This window comes from Leucopleurus acutus (genome assembly GCF_964270905.1).
Source record: "Leucopleurus acutus genome assembly, chromosome: 12".
NCBI lineage: Eukaryota > Metazoa > Chordata > Mammalia > Artiodactyla > Delphinidae > Leucopleurus > Leucopleurus acutus.
This window is the reverse complement of record NC_139154.1, coordinates 54,604,992-54,631,660: the sequence shown is the minus strand read 5'-3', so window position 1 is coordinate 54,631,660 and position 26,669 is coordinate 54,604,992.

The following is a 26,669-nucleotide window of genomic DNA, read 5'->3' as shown; positions in this document are numbered from 1 at the left end:
TATACCATGTAAGCAGCTCTTCATGTCACCTTCAGAGAGGGATGGTACTGCTTAACAATATCGTTATGTGCCCTTTGAACAGTGTGGTACACACAGATTGGAAGAGATGATGTTAAGACACATAGTTATAAGCTATAAACACTGCTTGCCATTTTTATTAAAGAAATTGGCTTCAAGCAGCCAAGTGTTTTACAATTCCACAGCAACTTAAGTCCTTAACAATACTATTGTCAAAATTTGGAGAACTGTAGAATTTACTTTGAAGCTAAATCAACATCCCCATTCCACTCAGGAAAGTTTTCTCAACTTGTTTTTCAACTTAATTCAATGGTTTCAAGAGCATATAATTAAACGTGCTGAGATGCCCAGAAGTTAATGAAGAATATGGTAAGCACCCTGCAGAATGAACATTTTTATGGCTCTTGTGCACAAAGCACTTCAGGCTATTTATTTTCAGACCAGCCAGTGAATGAAAAGTTGTCCTGAGAGAATGCTCACTTTCATGACCTATGGTGATCCCTCCTTATTCAGTATTTGTGAAGCTACCTCAGAGGTAGTTCTCTTAGGCTTTTCAAACATTTTGGCTCAGAGAAGCATCTAATGAATTAATTTTAAGTTTTTACTGAACCGTGTCCTTTCACTACCTGATCTTACAATATCCAAGTCCAGGACAGGGATGATATGAAAATTAATTTTCCAGAACTTCCTGGCATGGCTATTCACAAAACTAAGGGCAGTCCCAGGCCTGAACACTTTGGACCCACCAGAGAAAGCTAAGAGATTCCAAGTTCACTTCAAGTCCAAGGTCTCTGTTGTGGGACCATGGGAAGACAAGAAAGTTGGATGATTGACTTAAACCCTCTACAAATGATTCCTGACTTCCCTTAACACACTCACACGTGCATACGGGGCTTTGTTTTTCTGTTTTTCTTCCTCAGAAATGATATGCACTGCCTGGCATTTTCTGTAAAGAGATAGTAAATTCACAGGCATAGCCTTTTTTGACATTCAAGCATAGTAATTTTTCAGGAAAAAAATAAATGTGAGTTTGAGTTTATAGTCATACGTAATAATGATACAAATCCATTTGTGTCTTAATTTAATGAGGACTTGAAAATACCCATTAGGACTTGAAAAATACCTATTTTCCTTCTATGCAACAAGTTTACTGGTAAAATCTTAGATATTTTAAGTTTTAATTCTTGGTTTCAGAATATAGATGGGATCTGACAATAATATTTATTAGTCATTTCTGGATTTCTAATTTGTCTGAGATTAGAATCCCTTCACCAAAATGCTTGGCCTAAAGTGTGTACATAACTTAGTAAATGTTGTTAAATAAATGCTGCTATAATTTAATTTCTTTGAAATGGTGTATTTGCAAAGTGGAAAGCATTGGCATTGTAGTCAGACAAATGTTGTTTCAACTCCTTGTGTGACCCAATTAGGGTAATCACCCTGAGCCTGATTTCCTAATCTGCAGAATGGGGATAATAATAACTAGCATGCAGAACTCTTATGACTATTAAATGAGATAATGTACATGCACTCATTGCTCAGTAACTGGTAGTAATTTTATAATGTAAAAGTTCTTAATAATGTTTATTTTTTATGTTTTATGATGAGTGTAATCGACAATTCAGTAAATTAAATTCTATGCGTGTATGAAATTTAGTTAGCAAAAGGTTTCACTCACAAAATAAATCAAAATAAACACACTACTAAAATAAATCAAGCACAATTATAATGCACAGGTTGCAATAATCTGAACTGGACATTTTATTGATGGACAAATTTCATCAAATTTCCTCTTTAAATCTTGATGTCTTACCCTGTACGTTGTATGACTCTTCCTCTCTCATGAGAAAAAAATGAGTTTGAATAAAATTAGTACTATTAAAATCTGTATGTACCTTTTGAAGAAATAAAGTTCACATATTAGACAAATAGAATATAATGCTTGCAAGACTTTTCTGTGATAACTCTGTTTATAGTTGTGCCTCCTGGCCACTTTATGCTGATATTAAGAGTTAGAGAGGTATCTGATTATTAACCCTCCTCAAATGAGATAAGAAACCTGTGATTGGATATCAACCCTACCAATCATTTCTGCCACAAGAGAGATTATAAAAATGACTAGAACATCCTTTTCCTTGAGGCTCATGCCAGACTATAAACAAAACACTTACTCTGTCCTTCCTTCAATATGGTATCAGTTCCAGTTCTAGATCTTTTTGACCAACTGGACAAAAGAAACACACAGACACAAATGTACACACACACACACACATACACACAAGAACAAGGTTGTAATGCATGACTGTTTGGTAATGTTGTCTTGAGAAGATAAGATAGCACAAGCAATTAAAAAAAAATCTTTTGAAACATCATACAAAATTTGTGTGATCTTACTAAAGCAGTAAATAGGAGGAAATTTATAGCACAAAATGCTTATGTCAGTAAAGAGAAAATGTCTCAAATCAGTGACCTTAGCATCAACCTTAAGAAACCAGAGAGACAAGAGCAAATAAAAAGCAAAGCAAGTAGAAGAAAGGGAAATAATAAAGATCACAGTCAATGTATAAAGAGTATAAATTAATGAAATAGAAAACAGAAAAAAAGAAAACCAATTAAACCAAACTCTGTTTCTTTGAGATGATCAATAAAATTAATAAGCTTCTGGGCAGACTAATTGGATAAAAAGATAAAAGACACAAATTACCAATATCAGGAATGAGAGAGGGGATATAATGATAGATTCTATAATAGTAAAAGGATTGTAAGGGAATATTATGAAAAACTTTTGTCAAGAAATGTGATAATGGGCAAATTCCTTGAATGATACAAACTATCAAAGCCCAGTGAAGAAGAAATACATACACTAAATAGTCTTATATCTACTAAAGTCATTGAATTCATAGTTAGAAACCTTCCCACAAGGAAAACTCAAGCCCCAGATGGCTTCACTGGTGAATTCTTCCAAACATATAAGGAAGAAATAGTATCAATCCTACAAAAAACCTTTCCAGAAAATAGAAGCAGAGACAATACTTCCTAACACTTTCTAACATCTAACACCATTACTCTAACATTAAAACCTGATATTTGGAAAGATATTTGAATAATAACATACTTTGACTGCAAGAAAATAAAATAACAGACCAATACTCCTGATAATCATAATTGCAAAAATACTTAAAACGTTAATGAATCAAATCCAAAAGTATATAAAATGGATAATACATCATGACTTGATCAGATTTATCCCAGGAATGTAAATTTGGTTTTACATTTAAAAATCAATCATTGTAATTTATAAAGTTCACAAGTGACAATTATGAAAACTATAGATGCATAAAAAGCATTTTAAAAAACGCATTATCTTTGTCTAAAAAAAGCTCTGAAAAATAGATGGATAAGAGAATGTCTTCAACTTGAAAAAGGGCAACTGTAAAAACTCACAGCTACCACCATACTTAGTGGTGAAAGACTGAATGCTTTCCCTCCTAACAACAGAAGCATATCCACTTTCTTTATTCTCAAAAGTTTAGTTGATATGATCTCCTCACAATCACAGACAATATTAACTGCTCTATACATTATACATATGTCCCATATCATTGACTCATGGTCTCTGTGAGGAGAACATTATCATCACGATTTAGTAATGAGGATACTGAGGAGCAGGGAGGTTATGACCTGAGATCACACAATGAGTTAGTGCCTCAGTCTAATAGATTTCAAAACCCAGGCTTTTAGACATTTGTTAAGAATAGAATTCTCTCATCATTTTATTAAGATCATTTATCAAATACTCTAATACCATAATAATGTACTGATATTCAAAATTAAAGCATTTCTTTAAATAATTTTGATTTAAATATATTGATTCAAATATACCCAAAATTTTTATATATTTTTAATTGACCTAATTCATACTTTTTATATAAATATTTGGAATAATTAAATAAAACAATACTTCTGGAGCACTAAAGAAGCCTAGTAGTATACAAACTGCTAGACACTATCAGATTTTAAAATCAATTAATGTTTTGTTGACAAAGTAATCAAATTATTAATTATAATAATTATATTAGGGCTCTAAGATAAATTTTAAAAAATTAATTAAAAAATTAAAAATTGCACATGCAAAGTTTTATTAAAGAACAAACCCCAGAATGTGTAAGGCCTCCCAAAATGCAATTTTGCTTTATTCTTTCCTAATTCATAGTTTGCTTTGTTTAGCTGTTTTAATTAAAAGTTAAAGTACTATAAACAAAATGTTCAGCATTTGTCTGACAATATTCGAGTAATTACTCTAACAAAGTTTTATATTCCCCTGAAAAAATTAAAGCAATGTAGGAGTATAATGCTACTCATAGAAAAAAAAAAACTGTGTCTAATTAAAATATCTGGAATCTACGGGTTTGGGTCTCAGATCAAAATGGTACAATAAGAATGTCCTAGGAACTCACAATATTTTCCAGTTTGATGCACATTAATGAACATTTAAAACTTCTTTAAAATGAGAAGTAAAGTTAATTAACCTACCGAAGTGTGAAAAGATGTAACACTGTATGGTATCCTTCTTTTTTTTTTTTTTTTTAAGAAATAGGAGTATAGAACTACACCTAAATCTTGGGCTCATCACTTAGCAGCTACACACATATGAGTATGTTACTCACCTTAATTTTCTAATCTGCATGAGTAGAATAATAATGCCAACTCTCCAGGGTTATTGTAAAGATTAAGACTTGGCACCTGCCCATCAATCAAGAGGGGTGGGATAGGGAGGGTGGGAGGGAGGGAGATGCAAGAGGGAAGAGATATGGGAACATATGTATATGTATAACTGATTCACTTTGTTATAAAGCAGAAACTAACACACCATTGTAAAGCAATTATACCCCAATAAAGATGTTTAAAAAAAAAAGATTTCAATAACATTTGTTATAGAAATAATGTACATGGGAATTCCCTGGTGGTCCAGCGTTTAGGACTGCATGCCTCCACTGCAGGAGGCATGGGTTTGATCCCTGGTTGGGGAACTGAGATGCTGTGTGCTGCATGGTGCAGCCAAAAAAAAAAAGGAAATAATGTATGTGAATTACAGAGCATTTGGGAAATAGTGCAAACCATGATTTTTTAAAAAACATAATCTTCCCAACTAGAAGCAATCCTGTTAATATTTTAGAATATTTTCTTCTAGTCTTTTTTCTATGTATATTATTTACATATTTGAGATCATATTATGCACACACTTTTGCCTTTTGCTTTTTCTGGCTTAATGTTTGTTAATATGAAATTTTTTAAATATTTGTTTTCATATGAATACAAATGTTTGGTAGACATTAAAAAAAAAGAAGTAGTTGTTATTTTCATTATTGTACTTGCACGGTTTTATTATGATACTTGCTTCATAGAATAATAGAATTATAGAGGCCACCCAGACCAATCTCTAGATCAATGTAGGAAATTTCTTCCACAGCGTGCTTCAAAGGAAATTAATATTTTAAGAGAAATTGTCATGTGGAAGAAGAATGCTTATTCAGTTTTGCTTGAGAGAGCAGAACTAGAGGAACAGTTTGGTAAAGTTTCACAGAGTACAATTCTACCTCAACCAAATGAAGAATAAGCAGACATCCAGGGCTGGCTAACAGTGAATTGATTTTTTTTTTTTTTTTTTAATATTGAGTCCCCTATCACAGCACTGGTTCAAGAAGAAGCTGTCTGATATTAGGTCAGGACTGTGGAAGGGGAAATAGTGTCCTATGATCAGAAACATGTATATGTATAACGGAATCACTTTGCTGTACACCTGAAACTAACACAATATTGTAAATCAACTATACTGCAATTTAAAAAAGAAAAAAGTGATACAAGATACAAGATGTTCTCGTATTTTTGTGTTGACCTGAAACAAATAGATTGCGACATATTTCTCCAGCAAAGACAGGTTTATTCAGGATCAGCAGAGAGTTTCAATTTGTGGTCTGTAATAAGCTCCTAAGGCAATGGAAAGGAGAAGGGCGGGCTTTTATATAGAGGAGAAGGAAGCTGAGAGGGGTATAGTAAAAAAGAGTCTATGGTGTTTCACTGGCTGAGTCCTTGCCAGGTACAAAGAGGAGTATTTCTTCTTTCTGTTGGACTCGGCTATCATCACACGGAGTGAGAGCTCTCCAGCACCAGCCCCGAACCGTGTCTCTCAAATATATTTAATGGAGGTTTCCGTTTATTAATTTTTACATAGCTTAGTTTTTTTTTTCCTTCCTGAAATATACGAGCAGGACCAAACTCACTGATTCAAGATTAAGACTGATTCTCCAGATTTCTTATAAAATAAAGTCTAAACAGCTTTTATCACAAGATAATAATTTAGCCCCTGCTTCCTTCTCCACACTTGCATCCTTATAATATCACTCCTTGAATTTTCCACCCAGTCATATTGAACTGCTTAAAATTCACCAAATAAATCAGACTATTTGACACGTCTGTGTGAGAAACTGCGGTTCCTCCTACCTAAATCTTCTTTGCCTTTCCTTCCCTGTTTGCCTAGCAATATCCACTCATTGCATATCAGTTGAAAGTTCATTTTAAATATGAAGGCTTTCCTGACTCCTGACCAACTAGAAATGAGCTTTGAGGGAATGGGACAGAAATTGAAAAACAACAACAACAACAAACCAGAAATAAAGTGATGAAGTGTGCCTGGAAAGGAAATCATAGGCAAGATTTAGAGAAATGTAGGAACAGCAACTTGTCCCAAGGAGTCTAAGGGCTTGGGGTGACCTATTTATTTTGTACCTACAGTATCTAGAACAGTGCTTGACACATTAATTAAAGAATAACAAATACCTTCTAAGTTGTCTCACCTTTCCAATGTGAGAAATTTTGCAAGCTTTATTTTAAAATTTGTTTTGGAAATTAATTTCAACTAGTATGACTAAGGGAGAAAATCGAAAAAGAAAAAAAAAAAGGATTAATAGATGAGATCCTTTTTGTCCCAGAAATAAATATTTTAACTCTTTCTCATGAATGGGAATTTACCACAGAGTGGAGGCATATTTCCTAAGATTTTTTTTTTTTTTAAACTTTATCATCTGTCTATCTGAATATACACACAAAGCTCTATTGAAGCAGGTGTTGGCCTGGACCAAAGAATAGGGGTTCCTTGAGTACTCAGCCCCTGTTAAAGAATAACTTTACTGTCAAGCTCATTGAGAAGAGGGCTCCTTTTAACAGAAGTCACTTAGGTCTAGAATTTGGTTTCCTCAGACTATAGGCATGAGAAAGGTGCTGAGAACTTTTTAGTCAAGTGTGTGTTGTTCAAGGCTTGGGTGTCTGTGTTTATGGAGGCTACTGAGATGGGGGAACTGTGTCTCTGGGGAAAAGGCAATCAAAGGAAGGAAAAATAGTTTTTCCTGTACCCTTCTAGGTTCTTGGCTGAGGCCTCCCTAAAAAAAAAAAAAAAAAAAATTAACAGAGAAAGGAAAAAAAAACTTATAAGTTTAATAACATGTATTACTCCCATATACATACCCAGGAAAAGTGAGTAACTCTCAAAATGGCCAAAGAAGATGTTGTTGGGGGGGGGAGTTGGTGAAAAGCCAGTTTTAAGATATTATCAGGCAAAGCACAGTAAACAAATGTATGGATGTTATGCAGATTTAAATCTGTTCTGCCTTCGCCACTGATAAGAATTTCTAGAGATTTAGTCATCCTTCTTTTCCTGGTAGACAGAAAGACATCTTTACAAATAGAGATTTCCCTTATAAAAGCAGATTTCTCTTACAAAAGGACATGTTCTACGCAGTTTTCAGAGCTTCTCCTGTGTCTGCTGTTTCTTAAAGGTAATCAGCCTAAAATAATCCTTATGCCAAAGAGACGTATTTTGGTGGCAAATTTTGCTCCGCTTCAGCAGTCAGTCACTGTCCACTTCTCGGTCAGCTCCATCCCTTTTGCCTCTGAGTTCTAAGAATAGGTGAAATACCTTCCTTCCTGTAGCCCAAGAACCTAAAGGTGCATTAATGGTCATGAGACCCCTGGGGGGAGGAAAACCTCTGTTCCTGTGGGAGTGGATGTGCTTTTCACTTGGAAGTCAGATTCTATTTTTAGTTTTGGCCCCTTTAAAACCCCCTGTACCCCTTTTGGCCATGCAAAGTGCAGCTGTGAATATCTCTGGATGGTTGTCTGCCTGACCCTGTCTGTATGTAAGTTACCCCCTGTAAACTTCATAATTGCACTTTATGCAGTTGCCTGATTTGTTTTTTGGTCTCAAAGTTCCTTCTTAGTTTGGAGGATATTATTCAACATCTCTGCCTCCCAACAAGGGTCTAGAGTTCAGAGTCTATTCTCTGTCCCATTGTCTCTGCTTGACCAAGCAAACATTTGTTTACCAAACATTTGCTTTCCCTACTCCATGTGAATTGCCTTCCTTGCCTTTGAAGTCCCAAATCACTATCCCCAACATCCTCTTTTGTCTTTAGCTGAAGATGGTATTTAAGCTGAGGGCTTCAGCCATTTTGTTGAGTTACTCAGTCCTCCTGTGTCTCTCCCATGTATAAATGTTACTGAACTTGTGTTTGATTTTGTCCTGTTAATCTGTCTTCTGTCAATTTAATTCTTAGACCAGCCAGAAGAACCTAGAAGGGTAGAGTAGAATTTCTTCCTCCCTGACACATGCAGTCTCTGGGCTTCATCCCTCATCCACCCACTGCTGCTACCTAAGAGTAGCCATGAAACTCAGCTTGCACAGTCCACTTCCCTTTGAGTCCTGTATCTCTTGGTAAGAGGGGGAAAGTCTGTGATTACTTATCTTTTAATCTCTATCTTTTATCTCTGTTACACTCTTGTAGCCAAAGCTATTTGATAGTTGTCCTTTGTTCTTTCCATCTGAAAGACATACACATTGTCTTTACCTCACAATTCTAATTATACTCCAAGTGGGACCTCAAATGGAATCTAAATGTGATTTTTTTCTCTCCATAGTGTTCCTAGAAGCTTCAGCTTGGGTTAACTGTTAAAACTCTCACGATACTTTGCAGTTTTCTTATTAGCATTTGTAATATTTGTAGCTGTGTTGTTATGTAATCATGTGTCAATGTCCCCCCACCCCTTTCTAGCCTGACCAGGACCACACACTGGGCCACTCCAGGAGGCCACCAGCCATTCACACTGTGTTCTGTGAGAATAGTGTTCTGTGAGAATAGATCTGTAATTAAAAAAAAAAAATTGTGCCTCATCAAGTAAGACTTTATTCAAGATGATTGCAATAAGGAGGAGAAATTAAACTCAATTCCTACTACTGAAACAAAAGGTGAGAGAGTTTTTAAACATCAGCATGAGCTAGTGGAAAAGTAGTGGATGACATTAGGAGAGGAGGGAAGTTGGTTAATATGATTAGGCCATTTGCATTTGCTATTTGGGAAGAAGTTAGGCTCCTACACTCCCACAGAGGCTGGGAGATAGGGGCTTTGTGTTTCTTGATGGTTACATTTCAAAGGGATGGGTCCTGTGTAACACAGTCTCTGACACATGATAGACATTCAGAAATGTTGAATTCGTGAGTGAGTCTATTTACATTAGGGATAGTAATTATACTACCACCTAATATTACTATGAGGCCCATTTGGATACTGCATGTAAAGAACTCAGCATAGGGCCTAAAATGTAGAAAAATTAGATATATAGATAGATAAATAGATAGATAGAGATAGAGATATATTTGCTACTGGAAGTTTGTACCTCTTACTCTCCCTCACCTATTTTTTTCCTCCCTCCACCCCCCTCCCCTCTGGCAACCACCTGTTTGTTCTCTGTATCTATAAATCTGTTTCCATTTTTCTATGTTTATTCATTTGTTTTGTTTTTGAAATTTCCTATTCTAGACTCCACCCACTTTTTTATCCCCACCATTTCAAATAAAGGTTTTAATTATAACATGGATCACACTGTAAATTATCTTGAAAAGATCATTCAATGTACCTTGTTCACTAAAAAAAACTCATGGAACAAATCAAAATACATTATTTTGATATCAAGTGTATATTAAGGTGGCTGGTAGGTGATGAAAATCTAGATATCTCCAGAGGAAAAAGACCAAGTTGTTTTTAATTTTTTTAATTTTTATTTATTTATTTTTGCAGTACGCGGGCCTCTCACTGTTGTGGCCTCTCCCATTGCGGAGCACAGGCTCCAGACGCACAGGCTCAGCGGCCATGGCTCACGGGCCTAGCCGCTCTGCGGCATGTGGGATCTTCCCGGACCGGGGTACGAACCCGTGACCTCTGCATCGGCAGGCGGACTCTTAACCACTGCGCCACCAGGGAAGCCCCCAAGTTGCTTTTTAACCAAAGGCCAGAGAGCTTATTTTTAAGTGAATTATAGGACTCATAGCTGAGATTGAGGGCTAAGCTACAAACATGATTTGTCTTCCATTTAGGAAAATGTTTGATTCATTAGCTCATGAAAAGCTAATTACTCATTTATTTTAAATTAGTTTAAATATGAGCTCCCCATGGGCTGACAGTTGTCTAAATTATATAGCAAGTATAAAATATGCCATGGGTACCCTGCTACATTCCCACTACAGTGATTATAGAAGTCATCTAAAGATTCCTTTCACTAATTACCATTGGTCCTGAAGGTATTTCCCTGATGCAGTAGGAAGCTGGTTTGCATAGCTAGAATCTCATTTTTATAAATGTTTTAAAATGTGTACTCTCGTGTAATGAAGTTGTTTCCACATCCAGTCCGATAGCCACTCTACCACTGCCTTGTAGCGTGGCCACTGTTAAAGTGGCAGTCAGCATAGTGGTTATGAGCCCAGGTTACAATCCTAGTTCTACCCCTCACCAGCAATGTGACCCTGAGCAAGTATTAACATACCTGTGACTCAGTTTACTTGCCTGTAAATATATACAGTGTCTGGAACGTAGTGAATATCCAAGAAGCATTAGCTATTATTGTGTTCAAGGAATGCTAGTGTTGAGTAGACCTATTTTCCCACCTCAGTGTAGTAAGCAATTGGATGTAGGTTTATTTAGCAAAGAGTCATCCCTTGGGGGATAGATATTCTCATTATCAAATAATGTGATGCTATGTTTTTCTCTGTGGTGTTTCTTCATTCCTTTTTAGAGAGTGTTGGTTTCTTTTTCAGAAAACATGCCTACATGTTTTCTGAAAACATGCCTACATTCTACATGTTGTAGAATACCTTCTACCCTTCTACTTCCACATGTTTCAGAAACCTAGTCCTTGTCCTAACAGCCTCACTGAATTCTCTCCTGATCACTCTAACCCAAATTCTCCCTTTTACGAACATGTAATAGGGAAGAACAAATCTGTCTCCATATTGGATCTGATTCTTTTGCTTTAACCTCTGTATTCTATTGCTTTTGCTACAATTAAGAATGTTGCCTATAGCCTGAAATATACAGGATAGCCCATTCTCAAGGCTCTGACCTTTAAAGGTATAACACTTTTCCATTCATACAGAGATAAAAAGTTGCAGAACAGAGAATAACATTTGTCTTACTGGAAGTTTACGAGAACTTCATGACCTAACCTAGTGGACAGATGGAAGAACAAAGGATTCTGATGCCAAACTTGCAACAACCAACCGCATCCCCTCCCCTGTTGGTATAAAAGAAGCCTGAATTCTAACTCAGGCAAGATGGTTCTCTGGGACACAAGTCCACCATCTTCTCGGTCTGTGAGCTTTCCAAATAAAGTCACTATTCAATGCCCCAGCAACTCATCTCTCGATTTATTGGCCTGTTATGTGGTGAGCCGTATGAGCTTGGACTAAGTAACAAACACTATTATTTTGCCTTTTATTTATTTAGACTGCATGCATTTCTTAATTACGTCCTGGCTTATACCAGCATATGCAGTGCTTTATTCTAAAATTGTAATATTTTAAGTACACATGCCTCTCCAACTATATTGAAAGCTCCTTCAAAACTAAGATTGAGTGATACGGTTCTCTAAACTTCCACAGCACCTGACAGAGAGCTGTGCAGGAAATGCTTAAAAAGGAAGGAAACAACAAAGTAGAAACCATTAGTGTGAGATCCCCGCTGAAAAGTAGATGCCTACTTCTGACCTGGGGTTGTTGAGGGAACAAACTTTCAATAGACATAGGTAAACAAGACTCACAAAAAAGAGAGGCAGAGAAAAGATAAATTCTGAGATCAAAATCTGGAGCAAAGATTTTTTCTGTAATATGCATATACTGGGTAGGAATCCAAAGACTTTTTTAAGAATTAGTCAATTTAATTTATTTACACATAAGGCAATATGTATCTTTACATAAGTTCATAGGCGTGATCATGTCTAAAATGTTTTTTTTACATCTTTATTGGATTATAATTGCTTTACAATGTTGTGTTAGTTTCTGCTGTATAACAAAGTGAATCAGCTATATGTATACATATATCCCCAGAATCCCTCCCTACCATTCTCCCTATCCCACCCCTCTAAGTGGTCACAAAGCACCCAGCTGATCTCCCTGTGCTATGTGGCTGCTTCCCACTAGCTATCTATTTTATATTTGGTAGTGTGTATATATCAATGCTACTCTCTCACTTCGTCCCAGCTTCCCCTCCCCACCCCATGTCCTCAAGTCCATTCTCTACATCTGCATCTTTATTCTGACCTGCTCCTAGGTTCATGAGAACCACTTTTGTGTAGACTTCATATATATGTATTAGCATATGGTATTTGTTTTTCTCTTTCTGACTTACTTCACTCTGTATGACAGACTCTAGGTCCATCCACCTCACTACCAATAACTCAATTTCATTTCTTTTTATGGCTGAGTAATATTCCATTGTATATATGTGCCACATCTTCTTTACCGATTCATCCGTCCATTCATCATGATGATGGACACATCATCAATGTGTCCATTCATCTGTCGATAGACACATTGCTTCCATGTCCTGGCTATTGTAAATAATTGTAAATTGTAGGTTGCTTCCATGTCCTGGCTATTGTAAATAGTGCTGCTATGTACATTGTGGTACATGTCTCTTTTTGAATTATGGTTTTCTCAGGGTATATGCTCAGTAGTGGGATTGCTGGGTCATATGGTAGTTTTATTTTTAGTATTTTAAGGAACTTCCATACTGTTTTCCATAGTGGCTGTATCAATTTACATTCCCACCAACAGAGCAAGAGGATTCCCTTTTCACCACACCCTCTCCAGCATTTATTGTTTGTAGATTTTTTGATGATGGCCATTCTGACTGGTATGAGGTGATACCTCATTGTGGTTTTGATTTTCATTTCTCTAATGATTAGTGATGTTGTGCATCCATTCATGAGTTTGTTGGCAATCTGTATATCTTCTTTGGAGAAATGTCTGTTTAGGTCTTCTGCCCATTTTTGGATTGGGTTGTGTGTTTTTTTCGATATTGAGCTGCATGAGCTGCTTGTATATTTTGGAGATTAATCCTTTGTCAGTTGCTTCATTTGCAAATATTTTCTCCCATTCTGAGGGTTGTCTTTTCATCTTGATTATGGTTTCCTTTGCTATGCAAAAGCTTTGAAGTTTCATTAGGTCCCATTTGTTTATTTTTATTTCCATTACTCCAGGAGGTGGGTCAAAAAGGATTTTGCTGTGATTTATGTCATAGAGTGTTCTGCCTATGTTTTCCTCTAAGAGTTTTCTAGTGTCTGGCCTTACATTTAGGTCTTTAATCCATTTTCAGTTTATTTTTGCATATGGTGTTAGGGAGTGTTCTAATTTCATTCGTTTACATGTAGCTGTCCAGATTTCCCAGCACCACTTATTGAAGAGGCTGTCTTTACTCCATTGTATACTCTTGTTTCCTTTATCAAAGATAAGGTGACCATATGTGCATGGGTTTATCTCTGGGCTTTCAATCCTGTTCCATTGATCTATATTTCTATTTTTGTGCCAGTACCATACCATCTTGATTACTGTAGCTTTGTAGTATAGTCTGAAGTCAGGGAGCCTGATTCCTCCAGCTCCATTTTTCTTTCTCAAGATTGTTTTGGCTATTCAGGGTCTTTTGTATTTCCATACAAATTGTAAAATTTTTTGTTCCAGTTCTGTGAAAAATGCCCTTGGTAGTTTGATAGGGATTGCACTGAATCTGTAGATTGCTTTGGGTAGTAGAGTCATTTTCACAATGTTGATTCTTCCAATCCAAGAACATGGTATATCTCGCCATCTGTTTGTATCATCTTTGATTTCTTTCATTAGTGTCTTGTAGTTTTCCGCATACAGGTCTTTTGTCTCCTTAGGTAGGTTTATTCCTGGGTATTTTATTCTTTTTGTTGCAATGGTACATGGGATTGTTTCCTTAATTTCTCTTTCAGATTTTTCCTTGTTAGTGTATAGGAATGCAAGAGATTTCTCTGCATTAATTTTGTATCCTGCTACTTTACCAAATTCATTGATTAGCTCAGATAAATGTTTCATTGCGAGGTAGAATTTTTATCTTTTCCCTTTTCTTCTTGGGTTTCCCTTCTCATTTTCTTTCTCCTTCTCCCTCTTACCCATCAACATAAAGTGAACTGTGTTAATATATATATATTGACCCATGCTTCTTCATTTGTTCATTCAACCCTATATAAACTTATACATTAAGTGATAAATAATATAAATTAAAATATCACATTATATGTATTTTTCTGCATCATGATTTTCTCTCTCAGCTAGTAACTACTACAACTCCCTCCATTTCAACTGACATATATCCCTTGGTAAGGATAGAATTCAGCCATTTTCTTATTGAGAGACGTTCATTTGATTTCCACCCTTTTTTTTTTTTTATCTTTGCAAACAATACTGCAGTAAACATTCCTGTCTACTCGACTTCATATACTAATGTTTTCCCTTTTATGGAAAAAAGTTCCATTAATGGGTTGCTGGGCCAAAAGATTTTTGAAAGTTCAATTTAGTAGATGTTTCCCCGTTGCTTTTCCAAATTCTTATAACACTTTATTTTCCTCCAGTTTTTCACCCTATGAGAACATTCCTTACTCTACAGGTCCTTCACCAATAGTATGTTATAACTACTTATTTTTTAAAAATTAATTCCCTATCCTGAGTACCCTTTACTTTATTTTGCTATTCTTGTGGTCATTCAATTTGAATAATTTTGAGAGTAGGGAAGTCTTCCATTATAATTATTTCTAGTCAATTCTTACTTTTTTTGTGTTTTTATCTATTTTGTGTATAAGATGTAGATGTTTGGCTAATATATTTTCTTAATAAACTGTGCTTTTATGATTACATTATGTACTTCTTTATCCTGTTTAGTGACTTTAAACTTAAATTTCCAATAATCTGCTACTGACTTTTCACTCTTGCTTTCTTCCTCTTTCCCTTTTTTTAAAATATTTTGTTTTCCTTTGTCTAGTGTCCCTTTATTTTAACTATTTTTTTAATTATTCATTTTAAATTGTTTCTTTAAAATAGTTTGTAGCTAGATTTTGCTTTACAACCTAACATAATAATAAAATCATTGATTTGGAAAAGAAACCAAAATATTTGTATTTACAAGCACATGATTCTAATGGGGAAAGCTTTTATTATAGTTGTTTTTATTTCCTGGGCCAGCTCATAAGGTCTTGTTCATTGTGGAGAATATATATGATAGGCAAAGTGAAAAGGGAAGTAGAAAATTGTAGACAAAGAGATTTGGAACATGGTGACAAGAACTGAACCTCTTTCCTCTACCTCTCAAGACCAATCTAGCTGCTCCTCCTGCCTCAACCTTCTGCATGACCCTACAGGAAGCTATGTGCAAGATGGCCTTGAGCTCTGTGGTAGCGTGGCTCAACTTAGCAAATAAAAATATGGGATGCTCAGTTAAACTTGATTTTTGGGTAAACAATGAACACTTTTTTTACTATAAGTAGGTCCCTAAAAAAAATTACAGTGTATCTAAAATTCAGATTTAATCGGGTATCCTGTATTTTATCAGGTAACCCTACTTTAAGGGAATCTCACTGCAGATAACTGGTACAGGCCTTTCTTTATGGTGGGCTAAGCATGAAGACCTGGAGATATTATCAGGGGCTCCCATGCATGAGCCAGCAAGTAGCATCTTATGGGAAGACACTGGAACTCAGAGATTTGTAGAGAACACCTCTTCAAAGTAGGAAAAGGGTACCATTTGACAATGACCCTATGTAGGTTTGACTTTTCCTTTGGGGCCCACAATACCTAGAGGAGCTGACAAGTGAACCAGGTTTTCCATGACTCTCAGACTGAGAGTTAGAGGAAACTAGAGAACAGGTAGACTTCCTCCAGGTATTTCTGCTACAAACTGGAATATGCCTGCTTCTACATCTGAGGCCATGCCTCAAAGAGAAACAGCCAGTTGGAAATCTACCAGTGTAGAACTGCAACCACACCCTCCTACTATTATGCTTAAGTTACAATGAGCTAAATATAGAGAACTAGCTATCCCTCTCAGCTTCTGAAATGTCAGTCAGAACACATAGAACACGTATAAAAAGCAACTGAAAACCCAAATTTACAATAATAATAACAAAACTTAAGGAAATTAAAGTTAAGCAAGCCATGGTTTAACATAACTGTTCATAGTTTAACAATTCAGTGAATAAATTGAAATTGGAGATGAGACTGTTGAAACCCGCTTTAACGGTCTAGAAGGCAAAATAGGAGAAAACTGTCTCAGAGTGGAGGCAAAGTATAGAGAGAAGGGAATACGGAGGAAAAAGAGAACTTAATATTGAATAATGAGGGCTTCTAAAGAATAAAAAGGATGGAGGAGAGCCTTTAATTATATCATAATAACCAATATGCCTAAACTAAAGAAAGTGCTAGGTCCACAGATTGAGAGATTTCACTGAATTGTGAATGAAGGACACATATCTAAGTATCATACTATAACCCATGAAAAGGAGAAAGTAATGACACTATTAGATATCTCTTTTGCAGTACCGGAGGCAAGAAAAGAGTGCATTGGCATACAGTATTTATAGACTGCTAAAAGGAAAGGACTAAAGCTCTCAGTAGATTAGATGTAGATCTCCAGCTCCATTCCAGTCTTCATCTACATAAGCTTACAGGTCCACATACCAGGACTTTGATTCGTAAACCAGAATGTGCCACCCCAAAGTATGCCTCTTTGGCATAAAGATAATTCTGAGCTGATTATTTCAAGAAATAGCTGACACAGAAGAAGCTATGAAGAAAGGAAAAAAGTCTCCCTTTTGTAAAGGAAATTTACATTTTGTACATTTCTAAGGGTCTCTCTTCTAAGGGTCTCTCTCTCTCTCTCTGTACCCAGAAGAGAAGGATGATTCTTAATCACAAGAGACTCATCACTGGAGAAGGTACCACTCTGATCTGCACAACAACCCTTACCCTTGTTTGCTATACTTCTCCTAGTTACCTTCCCATAACTTACCTCCCCTTGTCCAGAAGTCTACCCCCTCCTTAAGATGGTGTAGAAGCCTCAGTCCAAAACATCCCTTTGAGTAACTCATGACTGAATTTCTCCCATGTGTATATGAGATATACATGTCAAAAATTTTTTTTGTCTCTTGTTAATCTCTCTTTTCTTACAGAAACCCAGCTGAAAACCTAGAAGTATGAAGAAAAAATACTTTTCCTCCCCTACAAACTCAACCAGGAACTTCTGCCTGTGTCTGCCTCAGTGCCCACAGATGAGACATCTGTTTCTCCTAAGGCCCTTTGCTTGGACCATTGTATAAACTTCTGACTCAAATTGCAGACTTACCTGTGCCCATTGAAGCTACTTTGTATGCGATTTCTATTTAAGAACAGTTCATCCAACCCTGGGGTGGGTGCATCCCAGCCATCCTTAGCCATTCTCCATATTGTACTTTAATCCTGATGCTGCCTTACTTAGCCTCCCCAATCTGAATGTGCCACTACTCACCAATTTTTTATTTTCTGGAAACCAACTATTCACAGAATATTCCCTCCCCATAGCTCTATTTTGAGGATACCACTTGCCCAAAACCTCTACGTTAAACACTGTTGATTTTCAAAAACTTCTTATTCGGGAGATGATAAAAAAAACTTTCTTGTTCCCCAGTGCTTTTCTGACCCATTATATTTTTGCTCTCCTGTATCATTCCCACTTTGCCCCACTGCCCTCTGGCTACCCTACTCACCTCTCCTACATGGTCCCTTTCACTTTCTGACCTCTTACTCACTCTCCCCAAATTAACTGAAGATTTGGTGTCTGGCTCACATTTCTAACTTCTAAATATTTAAATCTAACTTCTAAATTTCTATAAAAATATTTATTCTATGCCTGTAATATTTTTAAGGTTTTTCAAAAGGCAAGAAACTATTTTTGATTAATCAGCACTCCAGAAAATCAACAGGGAGAAGAAATAAGCCACATAGAACCAATACTTTAAGCTTTGTTGGGGAGACAGGAAAATGCAACTTTATAATTACCTATAAGTAGAAAAGAAACAAAGCAAAAATTCCAATGTCTTTCCCACTGCCAGCTCTGTGCTGCAAGCCTGTGGATGCAGGGAGCAGAAGAGAGAAGACTAACAACTCTCCTTGAGTAAGAATAAGAGGAGAGCAAAGGACTGAGATGAAGCTGTAGGGGAGGGAGAATTTTTCCTCTATCCTCTTTGTTCTTTGACTGATATAATCAAATTAACATAGGGAAGGTTAACAGGAGAAAACCAAACTTAATTATATATGTACAGGGGGCCGCTGAGACTGTGAGACCCAAAGGCAGTCAGGCAATTGTGGTGTATATGCCATTCTAAACTAAGGCAAATGGGTAGGGGTCTGGGTTTAAAAACGGGAGGAAGATAATCCACAGGAAGATGGGAAGAGCAAATGTTCAGTAAACAAATGTTTGCTATGCCATGCAGAGACAATGGGAAAAAGGGTTTGATCTCCAGGCCCTACCTAGCTTCCCCCAAGCTTACCACACTTAGTCCATATTCCTTGTAGTTATTTCTGGTGATAGCTCTCTTCCTGAATCAGGTCCTCTATCTAAATTCTTTCAGGAAGTTAACAGGGAGTAAAAAGCTCTCCCTGAGTCTTCTGGGCCTTGATTGACTTCAGCTCAAAGTAATCCACATGACAAAGTGGCACATTTTAGGGACGTTCATTTTGAATCCTTTCAAGGCATAGATGAAATCATTATCAAAAAGAAAATGCTCAAAAATAAATGATAAAATACTAAACATATGTCAGAACTTACTAATTCATAGAATTGACCACAGGAAAGGAACTTGAAAGTATACAGCACCAGAAGTGGCAGCCTCAAAGATGCACTGCTTCTGGAACAGAATCATATATATTAAGAAGGTGAACCTTTGGAGATGAAACAGTAAAAGGAAAACAGGAAATGGAGAAAGGTAGGAGGGTAAAATAAAGATTTTACAGAAATGAAAGTGAAACATGATAATCAACACAAGGATGAGATTCATCCAACCAAAGATGACTGGGAAAATGTTGATAAAGCAACTAATGTTTAGTATTTCATACTTTCATGAATATATCTCATATACTGATGAGTATTTCATAACTTCTAGCTAAGAGTAAAGCAAGGAAGAGGTTATGGGCAGAATGGATACATACGTATGTGTATTGTGTGTTTATTTGCATGTGTGTGCATTTATACACATGTACATGTTTCCTAGTTCTGCCTGCTGAATGGTATAAGAAGCAATGACAACCCTGTAGAAACGAGCACACCTCATACTCAGATCTCGGTCTCTAATATAATTTTCCACTGAAAGGAATGAAGGCTCCTCAGAGAGTCTGTTTCCAGGGCTGCGGCAGGCTAAATATAAGATAAGCATAAGCTTGAACATCTTGTTATGACAGAAAGTAAAGAAATAATCAAATGGTGTATATATGTGTGTATATATATATATATTTATATATAAACTATATATAAATACATATAAAGAGAGAGAGAGACAGGGAAAAAGAGCACATTATATAGCAAATGGTAAAATGTTAACAATGGATAAATCTGGATAAGAAGTATACGGGTATGTTCTTTGTGCTAGTATTATTCATGCAACTCTTTTGTAAGTCTGAAATTATTTCCAGATAAAAGCTTATAAATTTAAAAAGAAACAGGCTTTTCAAAGCTTATCAGGGACAACTTCCTATTGGAGGAGGATTTAATATTTTTTAAAAAGCCTAAGACATGCATGCTCCTATCTGACCTCTGATATCTACATTGTAAAATGTTTGTAGGTCACCTGTGAAGAAGACGGAGAAAAATAATACCAGACATTATATACCATTTGACGGCTTGATTGATTGTAAGGACTGTATGAATGATTGTAAGGAATACTAATAATTAAGTGTTTTAAAGAGAGAGAGTTTCTTCATCAATGTTTCTTTTGCTCTCTGCCTTGCTCAGTGTCAACAGCCCTGAGTCTGTGAAAAAGATGACAGGGAGGCAGTCAGAAAATGTCACTAACTTCTCTGACACTAGAACCCAGATTTTGAAAGAAAACAAAAGCATGTTTTGTTCAATATCTTAATCTGAGAGATGTATAAGAAATGTCCTTGTAGGTCTGAAATTATTTTTAAAAAATCTGTTCAGATAAATCAGAACTCAATTTGTTCATATTCGGGTGTCATTTCTGTCAACTTTCCTTTTAATGGTAAACAGTATTTTCTTTTCTTGCAAAGTTGAAAGATTCTTGATGAAATATTTTAAAACCACTCACACATCATGCAGCCTTCACATGGCTTTTTCAGAGTTTTGTATATACAAAAAGTGATTCATTCTCAGATCTGTATGCCAAAGTGCTTCTTATCCTCAGAGCTGCACGTATGCTCTGCCATGTTAAAATAACTAGAATCATGCAATAGTGGAATAAGAGTTTTCCCATGACAACAATTTTACTTTACGATTACTCAACTTTTGTGTATTATAGTAATTATAATTAGAATGGGCAGCCACAGTATTGTTTATTCACATAGATCAAATCTAAAGACTCCTTTTAAAATCCTCCTGAGTTGTTCTTTATAACAGCTTTGATGTTATTTAGTGGTTCCTCTTATCTGATGTGTTTGAACTTCAAGATAACATTGACTTATGTGGTTCAGTACATCTTAATAATAAAGCACTTTGGAGACACCATAATTCTAAAGAATCTTGAAGCAATGAAAGATTTCTGCAGGGGAGGATTCTTTAGGGTATTTTTCCTTTCTATTAAAGAGATACAACATTGTTTATTTCCAACAATTTAAAAGACAAATTTCAGAGCGCACAGAAATTGCTTCCTTGTGCAATCCCCTTTTACAACTGTCTCTCAGTTCCCAGGGTTTAAACTTGTCATTGCTGAGGATCCAGTTGCTAGCTCAGATATTCAACAATTAAGTAACTACTTGTAGTTTCCTAAATAAGTGGGAAAAAAAGGAAATAACTTTTCTTGAGACTTGATGTAAATACTAGGGGCTAGGACATCATATGTTCCCAGTAATTAACAAAGACTTCTGAGCTGTTTAAACTGCTGATCATCTTAGAAGAAAAAAAAACAAAAACAATTAGAGAACTTGCAAGATGTCATCTTAAAAAGTGACATTAACAGAGGTGCATGTTTTGAGGCTAATACATGCTTATTGACTACCAATAATAAAGTTTATATTCTGGACATGTATTAAAAGAATACTTTAAAATCAACTTGTAGAATCATGAAGTCAGTGGCATGAAGCTGTTAATCTCACACCTTGCCCTTAAAAATATACATTTCTGGGCTTCCCTGGTGGCACAGTGGTTAAGAGTCCGCCTGCCAATGCAGGGGACGCGGGTTTGTGCCCCGGTCCAGGAGGATCCCACATGCCGCGGAGTGGCTGGGCCCGTGAGCCATGGCTGCTGAGCCTGTGTGTCCGGAGCCTGTGCTCCACAATGGGAGAGGCCACAACAGTGAGAGGCCCGTGTACCGCAAAAGAAAAAAAAAAAATTTTCTAAGCTATAAGCTAAGCTATAAGCTAAGCTATCCCAACATTTCTCAAGCAAGATTTACTGAAACATGTTGTTTTAAACAAAAAGCCTGGCCGTACAATGGAATATTACTCAGCCATAAAAGGAAACGAAATTGAGTTATCTGTAGTGAGATGGATGGACCTAGAGTCTGTCATACTGAGTGAAGTAAGTCAGAAAGAGAAAAACAAATACCGTATGCTAACACATATATATGGAATCTAAAAATAAAAATGGTCATGAAGAACCTAGGGGCAGGACAGGAATAAAGAAAGATGCAGACCTACTTGAGGAAGAGAATGGACTTGAGGACATGGGGAGGGGGAAGGGTAAGCTGGGACAAAGTGAGAGAGTGGCACATACATATATACACTACCAAATGTGAAACCGATAGCCAGTGGGAAGCAGCCGCATAGCACAGGGAGATTAGCTTGGTGGTGCTTTGTGACCACCTGGAGGGGTGGGATAGGGAGGGTGGGAGGGAGGGAGACCCAAGAGGGAAGAGATATGGGAACATATGTACATGTATGGCTGATTCAGTTTGTTATGAAGCAGAAACTAACACACCATTGTAAAGCAATTATACTCCAATAAAGATGTAAAAAAAAGCTTTACTTCAGCACTAAGTAAACATTACATCATTGTAGTGCTTGCCAATATTGTACACTTAATTACCTTATAAGAGAGTCCCAATTTGCATAATAACTTTTTGAAGATTAAAGACTCAGAGAATTACTGAGGTTAAAGAGAAACCTGTTTTCTCTGTTTACAAAAGGACAAACTTAGTGCTTATGTAAAAGCATATGAGTTCTATACCACATGACTCCCTCCACTCCCACTTGGACACCATAATTGGTTAAATTAACACCCTATAAATAGAAAGGTTCAGGCTTAATGATTCCAAAGTCTTCAATGAGAGTCTGTTCCAGCATGGAATCATTGAGAACGAAATCCTTCCTTACAGTGGATTCCCTTGCAGAAAAAAGCACCCCCTCTTGCTTTGATTCCCCTAAGTATGGACATCAGAGTGGGGCCCAGTCTACAGATGTCTTTCCTCCACCTTTGTTGGTCGGCGTGGCCATAAGAATGGAAGCTGCAGACCTCCAACAACAGGGACCAAAATTGGCCAGCTCTTGTGCTCTGAAATCCATTACCACATTTGGGCCCAGGCCACACAGCATCCCAGAAACTGCTTCCAACCAATGACTGACCATTGCAGGGATACTAAAGCAGATCTGACACTGGGAGACATAGGTATTTGACTCGAGGGCTTGCTGATGACCTTGCCAAAACTACAGGAGGACACACAGCTGACTGGGACACTTCTGCTCACCTTTGCTTCCTGCTTTCCTACAGTTTACAAGGCTCTTCCAGCCTTCCTGGGCTCCCTCCCCATTTCCTCCCAGAGTTTTCCCCTAGGAAAATTCTTGCATATTTAATCCCATCTTGGCATCTGCTTCTCAGAGGGACTAACACAAGTGGTACCAGGAGTGGTACCAGAAAACAGGCAGTGAAATGGGGACTTAGGACTGGCTCATCCACCTAGGGAACTCCATCCTGGTTGTTAAGTGATGTACAGATAGCACCTGACACAAGATGGTAGCATATTTGCTAAAGATTTTATAATGGTGATCTAGAAAATGTACTGGTGGAGGGGAATTCTGTGCCAGGTGCAATGATGCAGGCATTTGAAAATTACAGGTTCAATACTTACAAAGAGAGCCAAGTTGGCTGATTACTTTAAAGTCGTATTGATGACATGCAGAAAGATAATAAGGGTCTGAGGATCTATTAACAAGCACCTAATAGCTAAGTGTGGGAGCCAGAGAGCCTCCGTGGTAGCTTACAAAGAGTTTCTTCTCAGGCTTCCCTGGTGGCGCAGTGGTTGAGAGTCCGCCTGCTGATGCAGGGGACGCGGGTTTGTGCCCCGGTCCGGGAAGATCCCACATGCTGCACAGCGGCTAGGCCCGTGAGCCATGGCCGCTGAGCCTGCGCCCCGCAATGGGAGAGGCCACAACAGTGACAGGCCCACGTAACGCAAAAAAAAAAAAAAAAAAAAAAAGAGTTTCTTCTCTCCTGCAGTGGAGGGGCAGACATAGTGGAGAAGCAAACTGAATACGTAATTGTTTGTAGCAGAGCTCCAAAGATATTTGAATGTTCAGTCAAGGCAAGTGTGTATATAAAGGTCAGGAACCTGGTGGGAGAAATCTAGAGTCCCAAAACATGGGAGGGAGACATCTAGATGGAAAGCTTTGAAGATGTTTGCTCTACATGTTGAGCAGATGTTTGCAGTACACCCCTGGATTCTCTGGGCTTGAAGAGGTGGCTCAAACTTCCTTACTAGATGCTAGCATTTCCACCATCCTAGCAAATGCTGAAGAAGCCTCTCCTCAGTAAGGCAACAGGTGGTTCCTGAGGAACTTCTCCCACCTCCATTCTCGTTCCCAGGCCAACAACTAGGATTAAATTCCAAGCAAGACCCTGCTGGGACCTGCAGGGTCCACTTTAAAAATGCAAAAAAGCTAGCCACATGTACCAGCAGGAGCCAGACGAGTGCTCCTGGGATTGGACTTGGAATGTGTGTGATTGAGGGGCTAGAACGTAAGACTGGCTTGCAGAAATTCATTGATTTGAGGGCCATTTTCAGGACACAGGAACCAAGAGGATGGAGAAATCTTGCTGCTGGAGTGGTTCTTAGAAGCCTTGAAAAAAAGACAGCTAATCACAGTGAGATAGAAATGACTCCCCTGCCCTGGTAGATGTAGAGAAAGGAATAAAGAGGCTGAAGGACATGGGCATGCTACAATGAATATGCTACAGAAGGCCAGATGACACATCAGAGGATTATGTTCTATAAGAGGACTCAAAGGACAATGCATTCACCAAGGCCATCAGGAATGCAACAGTGAAAGGGCACCAGCATCACTAAGAAGTTTTTTAGTAGCTATCCTCTGCAGGCCCTGGTCCCAAGACCTAGGATGGTAGGTGACAAAGCTGAGCTCATTAACACTCATGGGGATCTTGGGTCCTGAAATAATCAAGGCCAAGTCGTGGGGCTTTACTCTCAGAAGTCAAGAGGCCATAACTTCCATAAAGACCAGCAAGGTCAGAGGTATAGCCAAGGAGGTAACCAGCAAGGAATGTGGAACTAATAGCAAAATAGACAGGCACATAACAAGGTGCTTAAGGTAATGGAAGGTGATCACCCAATAAAAAGTCACAATCCCTTGTTCAGTTCCCAGATATGGATCAATACTAAAAAGATGCTCAAGTCCCTAGAAGAAAGGACCTTGCAACACTATGACAAGTTTATACCATGATAGTTCCCCAGACTCTCCACAAAGGGACCTATTTCTTGGGTGACTATACACTGAGGAAAGGTGGAATAACCAAATATTTTGAGGACTTAACAAACACAAGGTGTGAGTTTATCTTGATCCCAGAGACCCAAATCACCATCCTGGCTCTCTATCAGAATGTGGGGGTAGAGGGGACACATGGAACGATGGCTAAAGTCCAGTTCTGTTTTATTTATTAATTTGGGAACTGAGGAAATGACTAATAGTGGACCTGTGGAAAGAGAAGTGGCCCAAGGTGGGAAGAGAGAGCTTACTGGGTAATCCCAATGGCCTGACCATCTAGTTAGGTCATGGAAGAAAAAAGGTTGAAGAGACTTTCCAGGGTCTGGAGTAGAGAAATGTGAATTGATATATTCAAGTGAGCATCAAATGTGAAGATCTCTATATCATATGTTAATGTCCAGAGGAAAATACCCACCATGGAAGAGGCACTGAACAAGCAACTGATAGTGGCCAGGGAAACTAAGGCAGATATGATGCTAGGACCCCTAGGAGACTCAGGACCTCTGACATCTGACTCTGGCTTGAGGACAACCTGACAGCCTTGCCAAACATTCCTTAGACTATCCAGTAGTCAAGGATGTTTGCACTCGACCTTCCTTCCCTCTCTTTCACTCAGGGTCAGACTTGCATTGTGGTCTAAAAGCTCTTCCAGCCGTCTTAGGCTCCCTTCATATTTTTTCTAGCAGCTGCTTCACTTAAAATGTTAGCACGTTTAATCCTATCTTGGCATCAGCTGTTGGAGGATCCAGTCTAACACAGTTACCCTTTTCTTTCATGCTTCTAACCTTACTAACAAAATCTCTTTAATCTCTCCTCCTATTAAATGCTTTTCTTTTATTATGCAGGTTGATTTTCTCTGGTCCCTCTGAAATTCTAAGAAACCAACTCAAGTTTGTCAGGCTTGGTTAGGCTCACTCCAGCTTCCTGAGAAAAGAACTCCAGTGAGAAGTCCATATCAACAGCTGGATATCTTTTTTACTCCTCTTGAAAAGAAATGTCATGAAACTTTAAGAAGATTTCTATTAATTCATGAGATTTTTCAAATGTTCTTGTGTTGTTCTTCCTCTTCCCCTTTCCTCTTCTTCCCCTTCCACTCCATTTCCTCCTCCCCCTGCCCAGACCCCTCCTCCTTCTCCTCTTTTTCTTTATATATATATATATATATATATATATATATATATTTTTTTTTTTTTTTTTTTTTTTTTTCTGGTACGCAGACCTCTCACTGCTGTGGCCTCTCCCGTTGCGGATCACAGCCTCCGGACGCGCAGGCTCAGTGGCCATGGCTCATGGGTCCAGCCGCTCCGCAGCATGTGGGATCTTCCCGGACCGGGGCACGAACCCA